Genomic DNA, 12,703 nt, shown 5'->3' with positions numbered 1-12,703 from the left:
GGGGGCGCTATAGCAACTGATTGAAATTACTAACTTGAATGGGCATATCTCATGCCCCGTATGTCGTAGAGACATGAAACTTTGCGCAGAGATGCCTCTCCTCATGAGGAACAAATTTTCCCCAGAACCCATCACTTCCGGTTATATAGATTTTCCGCCATTTTGAATTTTTTGAAAAACACTTAAATTCGATCTCTTCCTGGGAAGTTTGACCAATCTGCATGAAACTCGGTGAACATAATCTAGGGACCAATATCTAAAGTTTCCTCTTGGCAAAAGTTGGAAAACTCACTAAAACTGAGCTTCTATAAGGCAATGAATATTGCGGAGGGCGTGGCTCATCACATAAAGGTGTATAACATCTCAAAGGTTTCACTGATCACTATGCAACTTTGTAGGCATATCACCACACATAATCTGAGGGGACCCCTCCATTATTGACCCCATCAAACAAAATGGGGGCGCTAGAGAGCTAATTTCTTATCTAGGCCTAACCACCATATCGATTTTTACTAAACTTGGTAGATATGTAGAACAGGATGCCTCAAGGTGACTGGAGAAATTTAACTCTAAGTGGCAACTGGGTGGCGCTATAACAACAGAAAAATGCTTAAAAATGGCTAAAATGCGGCAGATCGCTGTGGCTCCCCCTGTGGCCCAATGTTGTTGTTTTTTAATTTTTGGTATGACTAAGTCATGGTATGGTATGCTGTACATAATCACGGAAACTGTCAGTTTGTTATTCTGTCAGTCAGGCATTCTGTCTGTCCCACATTTTTCTACTCAATGACGTGGTCAGTCTATGTGAAACTGCACATTGAGGATTGGCATAGGTAGAAGGTGACAAAGCTACCAATGGGTATGGACTAGTTTAAAAATAATTTGGATTGATATGTTTTGTGTTTTTATTTTGTATATCTATATCTATATTAAGTATATCTGATGAAAAGTTCTGTATATTTTTCTAATGACACAATTTCAATACTTTAATCAATTGTAAGAAATATTGACTTACATAACCTTTTAGCTTATGTTGTTAAGATTTTGAGATGTGAAGCATTTGAAGATACTCCAAGAAATGACATCACAAAAGGCAAAAACATCAATGTTACTGGTGGACCATTTCTACTGCAGAGTTCTTGGATTAACAAAGTGGATTAAAGGACAGTAGGTATAGGTTGGTGCCAAATATAGATATAGAAAAGTCTGTATGTAAGTATATAAGGGTTACCTTTTATGTCATCCATAAATAAGCATAATTCAACTTTAGAATCTGAATTTATATTAGTAGGTTACTATTACCATTGAAACAAGGCTCAGGGTTGGCAGAGCTGCTGCTTTGTGCTACATGCTAACTTTAGCATGCTTCCATGTTCACAGTGAGAAGCAGGTAAAGTTTCAGGTCCACCATCTTTGTTAAGCACATAGATTGTATAATAAAGATGGCGACATGACAGCTCCCCAAAAATGAAGCCAAAATATCTCAATGACCCCCTGGTGGCTAGCTGCAGTATAGGTCTTAAATCCCACCCCCTCCATGTCAGCAGATGAGAAATACATTTTTCCAAAATATGTTATTTTCTGTCATTTTAGGTAGTTCTTAATCATGCTGGTGTATATGTTCATTTTTCTAATAAGTTAGGTTTTTAATTAGTTATTTGATGCTATAAAAAAGGATGCGTGATGTCATGACCGACAACTGCGTGTCAATCGGTGTGCATGCTATACTCGACACCACAGAGATCACTACTTCACAGACTCTGGATCCAAATTACGTCCCAGGTGCGAAATGGCAGCAGCCGTACCTGCAATATAATGGATTAATTTTTTATACAACAGGAGAAAGCAGAGACTTAAGCCTGATTTATGGTCCTGCAGCGTACCTACGACATACCTACGTCATTGCTGTGACGCCGTCGTGAACCCTTCGAACTTCTCCGTCACTCCATTTCGTCGCGGTGCAATTCACCGCCAGAGTGGTAGGAGGCTGCGTTCCTTTCCTGAATGGTTATCGTCGTCTCTAGTTGATTCTTTGTTTAGCTTCCGGCTTTTCCGGTCACAGAGAAATGAACGCGGAGCACGGACAGAGGGCTCTGTCCGTATCCGTATCCGTATTGAACGTTGAGCATAAATGGGCCTCAATACTGCAACATCTACATCACAACAGAAGATGTTTAAAGATGGCGGGGATGGCGCAATCTGGAAATACGGAACTGGAAATGCGTTGCTATCAAGCAAACCAATCACAGCCCTCTCGGTCTGCGCTGGGTCTGCGTCGCCTTGGCGTGTAGTTACATTTTTGGGGAGGTGCACGTCAGACTATGCCGGGGGCTACGGCGAGCCTTCTGCGTAGCCATGTACCCTACGACGTAGCGATGTCGTTGATTTAACACAGGACCATAAATCAGGCTATGGTGTTCATCTTTAGATAGTCATGTGACGTGATGTAGCCTAAGTACATTTTGTCACGTTACTTATTTAACCTTACATTAAAATAAGTCAGTGTGGACATCTGGTTTCACACAGGACACAAGCAGCAGTCTCATGGGGGAAAGTCCTTTGTTTGTATGAACCTCCTCTCCAAGCCGATTTTGTCGCTCTTTACAGCAAGTGCTCCGACAGTCTGATATTGCCTTGGACTGTTTTTTTTTTTTTTTTTTAATGGAGTTATCTGAGAGCCAATTGCATCTCATACAAATGCTAAAGGGAGCCTGGTGTGTTGGTTTGAGATGCCAAGGGGCATGACAAAGTGTTGATTTTTGATGACCTGGTAATCAGACCAGGTTAAAACTATGGTACTGGACAAAACTGACGGTGGTAGGTGAAAATCTGAACCAAATATCATAGCTATCCATCCAGTAGTTGCTGGTATATTGTACTTTAACCTGATGGTGGTGCTTAAGGAAAAGGTCAGGGCATCGCCGAAGACACAAAGTTTTTTGGTAACTTCTGAGAAACAGATTTGTCTTTCCATGGTTAGCCTGATTGTAGTGTTATTAAGTGTTACCATTTATATAATAGTTGTTTGTTCATGATCCACTGATGTTTAACAAAAGCCCCTTTCACACGTGCACTGCAAACCTGAAATTACCTAGACATTACCCAGAGGAGCTTTATGTGAGAACGCAAACATCCAAATCAGTTGGATTGAATTTTAAACAGATTTTACTCTTCCAGCTCCCACCACACCATAAGGAAACAAACATCCAAGGATGAAGAAGAAGAGTCATTTACATAAAGACAGAAACGAAAAAGTCTAACCGAAGATATGATAAGATCCAGGAATTTCTATCAGTAAGAGCTGATGCCAAAATCATAAGACAAATTTAAGGAATGGCAAGAGACTCTGTTGTCCATGACCAAATTAAGAAACAGCTGCGTGACTGTGGCATAATCCACATCATGCCCTGCTTCCTGCACACTCTTCCCAGGTGCCACTCCTCGCCTAAATCAAATGGAGTATATACAAGTAGGTGAGAATGGTTCTGACACAGACGGTCTTCTGTTGTGTGCTACATGTGCGAAAGAGAAACTCCAGACAATGCCCACACATGATTCTCCAGATGTTGCCCTGAGTTTATATGAGAAAACAGATTTATAGATATCAAGGTAATGTACTGGACCTAAATGTCCACAGTAACCAAAAAAGATCACCAAAGCCATGTTTTATGGACCTTAAATGTCTGTAGCAAATTTCCTGCTAATCTATCCATTTTAACTCCTGACTTCTTCCAAATTGCAGCATTTCAAAATACAAGCACCCAAAGATATATAAAGTGCGAAAATCTATGAGCGTATTGAGACACCCACTTACTCTAGTTAAATCAGTATCCAAAACACCATGAGTGTTTTCATTTTTGCACCTACAGGTCGGAAGCAGGGTGACTGCCAATGCTCTGCCCACTCTGTAAGTGAGTGGGTGATGACAGGTGACAGAAATATATTCAAGGCAGATATCTCACTGAGCTGGACTGTTTCTAAACTCCCTTAACAAACACGTCTATTGGACTGCATACAGTAACCCGTCACAGGTCAGTGCAGGTAATCAGACATCTAATCTTTGGTACAGTCTCCTGTTCTTCTTGTCCTGCATAAAACTACAACTGCCTGGCTTCTTCTGCTGTAGTTCCAGTATTCTTTACATCCACGTTGTGCCTCTTTCCTATGACACTATAGTGGCCATCTGAGAAGCCTGAGCTGACTTATTACAGATAGAATACGTTATTGACAGATTGAGGTGTGAAAGTTTTAATTCCCAAAGCTCACTCCACCCAACTTTTTTTTTCATAATCCTCATACTGTCCTCTCCTCATTTTTCATTTTCCACCTACAGACTTCCTCTGCGTCCATCCTTCATTCCCTTTGCCAGCAGCCCCTGTCTTTTCTCCTCTGTCCATCCCTTCTACACTTCTCAAGGGGCAGTGTTTGGTCAATCTTGTCTATTTTATTTCGATAAGCTGACATAAAGAAAATCATTGACATGATTTCACCATTTGCAGATTGCACTACTTAGTTCATCAAAAAAAAAAAATGAAGATTTATTTTTTTGCAGCTTGAAAGCATTTTGAGGATGGTGAAATCTGGCTTCACCAGAGCTCCACACCTACTGCCCACCAAACACACTAACACACATACACACATACACACACACACACACACACACACACACACACACACACACACACTCATCCCAAACTCAAATTATGGGCTTGGCAGCGCTCCCTCTCCTCCTGTTTTGTTGGTAACCCACATGCAGACCTCCAGTGCCAGCAGAGTGTGGCAGAGGGTCACTGTTTCCCACAGTCCCACAAGATTCAGAGACTTTCTTCTTACCCCCTGATCCTATGCTGTTGGTCCCCACCGCCATAGAATCCCTGTAGAAATTTTCCACTTGTACCAAAAATAGTTGTCTGACTGCTGGCCATGCTCGCCTGGTGCCCTCCTGTCGCTTATGGCAGGCTGAGTACACACACCGGCGACCAGACTATTTTCACCGTAATAGTTATGAAATTCATTAATATGTTGTTTTAGTTTTTTTCACCATGACATCCAGTCTTTGTGAGACTGCATATGTGTGTGGGAAAAGGATTGAGAGTTTGAGAAAGTGGGAAATGAAATAAATAAAAATACTACTGGGTGTTCTGGGCATTGCTGTATGTAGAGTGGGCATGTCCCTAAAAAAAGATGAAGGGTGAGGACAAGGTAGGCACTGTATATGATCTTCAATGTAACTATACAGTGTACTGCTTGGCCAAAATAGCCAATTTACATTAAATGAAAAGCTGAAATTTTAGAATAATATGGTTAAAGGATTATATGCCAGCAGTGGTGTCCTTATTGCTCTATTCACAAATACTACATTCTTAAAAACACTCTCATAAAAGGGTTCAGTGAGGAACCCCAGGGAACTGGTCCCCAAATTAAATCATCTTTTACCACAAAAAATGTCAGTATTAGATTTGAAGAGAAAACGGGACCTTTTATGTTTTTAAGCCCAGTCCAGACTAAAAGATTTGTGATGAGACGAATGTGTCGTTCTGCAACGTTCTAAAAACCTGCCGGTCCACACCAATACAACTAGATGAGTTGTTGTATCATTTCTACGCAAGAACTCTCTCTCGGGCTTATTTTGTGGCTGAATATAATTTGTAGCCTCGTAAAATATGAGTGAGGATAGTGATAAAGTGATACTGGCTGCAGTTGCATTTCATTTGTAGTGATGAAATGGCCAAAGACATAAACAAAAGAAGCATAAAATGGGGTGTGTGTGTGTGTGTGTGTGTGTGTGTGTGTGTGTATTACTGATGTTTTGGGGCATAAAGCTATTTACTCAGTCACACTGTCCTTTTGGGTACAAAATGCAAGTCCCCCCCATTTAGTAGGTTAGGTTTAGGTCAAGGTTAGGGTTATGCCAGTAGTAGTTAGGATTAGGGTAATTCTCCAGTAAGTCAACAGCCTTACACTGCCTCTACAATACAGGAATTTCATGCCAATATGCCACCTTGCCATTTTGTATACAGGTGCAGTCACAGAAAGGGGGAACATTGTCTCGCCTTCAAGCTGGCATCGGAAGTAGTGACAGTGCCAAAACAATGTCTGTATAAAAGGGAAAACACGGAATCATGGGTGTGACATTTTGACAACATGTTATGTATGCAACCCACCAAGGGAGTTTTAAAAGGTAGCTGATAGCAGTTAGCAGCTACCTCAAAGAGACACAGCTGCTGAAAGTATCTGCAAATTGGGAAAACAGTGAGTTTTAGCAGCTTGTTGCTCTCCGAGCAGAGGATGGGCTCAGTCACTATGTAACAGAGATGGTAAATGATTTATTGCCAAGTTAAGCTCAATTTATACTCGTGTGGCAGACCCTATGCTGCAGCCTTAGTCCTAAGCCACATCACCTATGCCATCGTGAGCATTTATTCTTGTACGGTGGTGGGTCTGTGTCACTCTGCAGTTCCAAAACACTAGTCGGCGGGGTGGATTTCTGTGAAGTGCTGTAAAGTGTAGTTGATTCAAAACACACCCAAAACACACACTAAACACACTTTAAACATGGCTAAATAGAAACAGTTTCAAACACAAGTACAAACACAAATTGGCTTCACTGTAACCTGCAGCATTCACAGTCACTTGTCTTTATCTGGACACATTTTCCTCACAAATACAACATGCTAATGCTATTAGCACAAGCCTATGGCAATTTACATTGTATAAATTAGCCTAGTGGCCGGCAATCTTTTCCTCTTCTCATATAAAAACAAGGACCAAAGCAATGTTTAACAAAGGTAACACTACATAATTTTGCTCCATTACAATTCACAGGGTTCACTGACAAAACAACTGTCTTATACTAAACACGTTTTCCAAACAAATATAACATGCTAACATTATTAGCACAAGCCTATGGCATTTTACATTGTATAAATTAGCCTAGCAACGAGCAGAGATTTCCTCTGCTCATATGAAGCCAGGATATATACCTAAATATAAATCCCTGAAGGACAAATTACACACAAGACTTAAAATTATATTTATGTGGGGGTTTTATTGTGTTTCTTATCTCTGAAATAAAAGTAAATACAAGTTTTGTTTCCACTGAGACTGGCTGTAGAAACAGGTGACGAGCTTTACGTTCTAAAACCAGCTGCCAGCCCTTTGACCAACCGGCCATTATCTTGCGACACAGAGCGCTATGAGGCTCCGCCGTATTCCTGTTTGTGACCCCTGTTCAACCCACAACCACCAGGATTTGCCTTTCCTTTCTGCTGCTGGTTGAAACATGATAATAGGGGCGCCCCAGCCCCCACTCCACTAACTTGACGTGGAAATGAGTGGTAGTCTAGAAAACTGGTGAGTTTTGTTTTGGTTTTTTTGTATTTTTTTGGAGGGCGCTCATGCGCCCTCACATAGATTGCGCCCTGGGCGGTCACCCACATTGCCCATAGCAAAAACCGTCCCTGCCCTCTGTGACAAGCAGCATCGGAAAAACACAGATTTTTAACATAAAACAGCTTTCCTCAGCGTTTTTACCAGTTTAAATCACCAGGTCTGTTTGTTTTGGAGAAGAAGAAACCTCTGCAGCTAGTTCAGCTCATGGTGAAAACCTCCTGAACATCTGTCTCTTAAGATATCAGAGAAAAAAAGTGAGTGCACTTTAGCAGGTGCTGGGCCAGCGGCACTTCTCCGACATGCCAAATAGTATTGAAGAACCATTGATGTATAATGTAAAACTGCTTTATAGAGTTTTTACTGGTTTTAATACCTGGTCTGTTTGTTTTGGAAAGATAGAGACCTCTGTGGATAAATTGGCTTATTACTGAATAGTAGTAGTAGTAGTACAAGTATTCAACTATTACTTTGGGTAATTTTGAGCAACCATAAAACCCTAAATGAAAAGGTTTAGTTTCAAACCACGTGTTTTAATAGCTTGCAAGTTATGCAATGCTCAACAAAACACCACAATGTTTATCTAGAGGGACACTGCAATTCATTTGCTTTCAGTATTAAAAACTCTAAGTTACATTCTCACATAAAGTAATTACAACATTTAGGATACATAAGTCAATCCACCAAGTGAATAAAAAAGTGTATCCCTGCCCTGATAGACATGGGTCCTTATGCCCTGATATTGCGTTTTGCGGTCTGACAGCACAGTGCAGGCAGTTGAAATTTATTCCCCATGTGATGACACAAGAGGTCGTCCAAACCCTCCAGTATGTTTGCACAGCTACCTGGTTTTGGACTGGGGGAGTCAGTAAACAGGTAAAATGCTACAAATAGAATCTAGCCACTTAAGCATATAGTCTTGAGGGAGGGCAGCCTGTTCCCGGGTCTGCGTCAGCACTGACCTTTTTGCTGTTTGCTGAAGGGATTTGATTTCACCTCGAACTCTCGCTTTCCCTTTTTTTCAACATTCACACTTAAGCCATCTGAGGAGTATAAAAGGGCAGTTTTGTCCACGAAGGAGAAGCTTGGGTAGTTCAGTCATGGGCCAAGTGATATCACACCAATGATAAGCTGATTCCAGCAAGGAAATGTTTGGCATTTTTACGGAAGGTGGTTGGAGGTTTTGCATCTTGCTAAACACCTCTATACGCAAATGTGCATATTTGTAAATATGAACACATTTCAAAGGGAGGTCAGAGGTCATGGTGAGCACAAAACATTAAGCGCCTTGCTGAAGGAAAGTTCAACAGTGTGTATACTTGTTGTCACAAGTCCTCTAGACTGTATCTTTGCTTATTAGTACCTCCTGCTCTAAACTATTATTAAAACCTATTTGCTGTCACTCCCCCACTGGTTGCTTACAAACTATAAATATCCTTCCCTGTGAGTTGGACATTGACTGAACATCTCTCAGTTTCTACTATTCATTGTCAACTTAAATGTTGAGCCTCCATGAACCTACAGCACCCTCTGCTGGCATTAGGTCTGCATATCATGTCACTGTTTTTAATCCATTTAGTATGTTTTGAAGAAGATTGCAAACTTATTTAAAAACCGGAGATTAGAAGAGGAGTCATAACAACATGAGCCACTTGCACACACACACAAAAATAAATGGTTAAAGTGAAGGTCAGAGGGTCAATAAGAATGAAAACTTAATGCAGACATCAGATTTTCTAAAGCTCAGCTCTTTGCCACCAAGCTTATGGCTGAGGAGGGAAGCTCCACTGTACACCACTTTCTAAACAAAGCTGAACAAATAGCAGTTTTCTTTTGTGGTATCCGGTGTGGCTTTTGTGGCAGGGAGATTATCTGATATCAGGGCAGCTGTAGAAGGTGTGTCTGCAGGTTAAACACGAGCCATGTTTGGTTTCTCTGCTGTTCCAGTCCAGTTCTGTTTATTAAGGTCTACATTTCACGGCACACTATATTTCATATTAACTATTACATGGCTCAGCAGTTTTGAAATAGGCCTGGGAACGAATACTTTCAAAGACAAACATCTGGTCAAACATCTGGGCAGCCTGTATTTTAGAAATGCAGGAGATGGTGCTACATTCCAGTTTTTCAAAATCGCTCTGCTCAGTTGAATTAAGTTTATTCAGAAAATCGTAGGGTATTGATCAGCATTTGATATAGTTTAAAGTGTGTCTCGATTGCTCTGTCAACAAATAGGAATGAAGACAAAAACACTACCAGTGTATGAAAAGTAGGAGAGTGTTAAGATCCAAAGTAAAGAAAGTGTCATGGACCAAGTAAAGCTAACACTGAATCCTAAGCCAAGCACACACATACATACACACACACACACACACACACACACACACACACTCACAGACAGCAGCAGCAGCAGTCACAGTAAATATGCAGGAATGTGACTTGGTGACACTAGTATAGATATATATGACTTAGAGTTCACACTGACATACTGCAAAATGGCAAAAAAAAAAACAAAAAAAACTTTATGTCCTTTTAAGTCTCTTTACCCCTCCAATAAAAAAAAATCATGATCATGCCCCCAGAAATTTCTGTCTTTGTTTGCTTTTACATATTTGTCATATCAGATAGTTTCATTTGGGGGTATTGCTATCACCAAAGTAAAACCACAAGAGACGGCTACAATTATTCTGTAGTATTAGGGGAAAGTTTAGCTAAACTGTTCTAAATTATGCTAAGCTACAACTAAACTAAGCCAAAGTAGAATAACATAAGCTATAAACTTAGACTATGGTTTTGCTAATCTTAGAGACACACTGTATGTCTGTGTTCAAAGAGAGCTGGGAAGATATGTCTGCCAGGATACCAGGAAGTAAGAATTTCAGGAACAAAACATAATTGTGTGTTTATGTAGCCTTTTTTGAGGGATAACAAATCTGTGATACACAATGAGCGATATTGCAGCTGTGAAAACAGGTGGCAAAGTAAAATATGGCTTAAGGCTAAAGACAACAACCTACTGAGGAACCCAGCAGCAAAGTCATCTGTAGATACTTTCTTGCACTTCCCGGTGTTTCAGATTTACTCGCGACCCTGTTAACTGGCGACCTTCAGCCAAATGCGTCTGTGGTTGTCGTAGTGACAACAGCTGTTTTCAACCAGGAAGAGAACACGTAGCTGTCCTCGCGAAGGCCTCTTTATTCAGTTTTTCATAACAATATCAAAACATAGCCGACCTGATCCGTCTTTGGACTCTTGTTGGAGGAACCCAGTCACGGACCGACACTCAGTCGCGGTTTGAATCACACTTGTTATGACGGAATGTTGAAAACAGGAAGAGGCCAAGTTGCTTTTCCTGTAAATCTAACTCCTATCTCGAATAAATTTTCTAAATAGGCCTACACAGTTTCGTCTCTGGTGCCTGCCTAAATAAACATGTGCCATATTAAAGAACCGTTCAGCCCTGTGAAACGTAAAAAAGAATATTTTCACGGGATTCGAACCCGCTTCATTATGGGAAAATAAATTAAAGCACACAATTAACATGGTGCACCACTATGACAATACCACTTCACTGACAGATCCATTAAAAATACGACAATGTACAGCCAGCTATGTCTTCAAATTGGGAGGTAGCCAGATCAACTTGTGACCACACTGTCCATGCACTGAGGAACATTTTACAATCTCACTGCTTTCCAATACAAAAAACAACGGTTTTAAATCCACTTAATTCATAAACCTAATGTTAATTGTTGCGCTACAGGTCGATAAAGCCAATATTCATATTCTCACGTGGAAATACTTTATTTTAAATTAAGCAATAAAGCAGCAGCTGTATAAATCCAGTTAGGCCTACTTCATAAACGTAACACAAGATAACGTCATGTTGTAGCCTTCATAGGCAACACTGAAAATCACATCTTTTATGTAAACCTAGAAATAACAATAAATACATTTGAGGGTGGTTCAGAAAAAACACACATGGTAGGCTATATGGTATACCAAACATGTACAGTGAAGAAACAAGTAAGATCCTGCAACATAACCACAACCCCTTTGGCCAAAAGGTCATATTTCCTTGAGATGACGCACAAGTAGATTTGATGTACTCATCTGGCTGTCATTCATGTAACTAAACTTGCATTCAGTGTTCACCTTTTATTAATGTGGCTGTGCTTGTAATTTCTAGCAGATCATTGTTTACTCGGTAGCATTGTGCTGGTAGGAAACATGACATCGGAACTAAGTGAAAGTGTCAAAAGTCAAGTTAATATTCTACGCAAATAGGGACTTTCTCAGATCATGGCAAGACCAAGTGATTCCAAGGGTGCACTGCATGTGACTCCGGGTGAAGTTAGTTTGCCGTTGGATAATAGATAAAATACAGCATGAAACCCATTTATAAAGAGGTGTGCCTTATTAGGCCCACTTGGCAAAACCATTCTACATTGGTGTGGGGTATCTGGGTCCAGTAATGGGGGTATGGGGGTATTAGCCATTCTCTTTGTTGCTCACTATTTTCTGCCTATGAGAGGAAATCACTGTTGAACCCAAAATGAATATCCGAATATCCAACGTCAAACTAACTACACCTCGGTACTCTAAAACGCTTTGCAGGGGTTAATGGACTTAAATACCACATAGCCTACAGCCTAGTGTTTGTCGTATTTGTACGCTTTTAATCGCCTTAATGCTACAACATAAATAGATAATTTATCTTAGAGATAAATCTATTATACAGCTGCTGCTTTATTGCTTAATTTAAAATAAAGTATTTCCACGTGAGAATATGAATATTGGCTTTATCGACCTGTAGCACAACAATAAACGTTAGGTTTATGAATTAAGTGGATTTAAAACCGTTGTTTTTTGTATTGGAAAGCAGTGAGATTGTAAAATGTTCCTCAGTGCATGGACAGTGTGGTCACAAGTTGATCTGGCTACCTCCCAATTTGAAGACATAGCTGGCTGTATGTTGTTGTATTTTTAATGGATCTGTCAGTGAAGTGGTATTGTCATAGTGGCACATCATGTTAATTGTGCACTTTTAATTTATTTTCCCATAATGAAGCGGGTTCGAATCCCGTGAAAATATTCTTTTTTACATTTCACAGGGCTGAACGGTTCTTTAATATGGCACGTTTATTTAGGCAGGCACCAGAGACGAAACTGTGTAGGCCTATTTAGAAAATTTATTCGAGATAGGAGTTAGATTTACAGGAAAAGCAACTTGGCCTCTTCCTGTTTTCAACATTCCGTCATAACAAGTGTGATTCAAACCGCGACTGAGTGTCGGTCCGTGACTGGGTTCCTC

This window comes from Epinephelus lanceolatus, chromosome 12 (genome assembly GCF_041903045.1).
Source record: "Epinephelus lanceolatus isolate andai-2023 chromosome 12, ASM4190304v1, whole genome shotgun sequence".
Taxonomy (NCBI): domain Eukaryota; kingdom Metazoa; phylum Chordata; class Actinopteri; order Perciformes; family Serranidae; genus Epinephelus; species Epinephelus lanceolatus.
Note: the sequence above shows the minus strand (reverse complement) of the source record.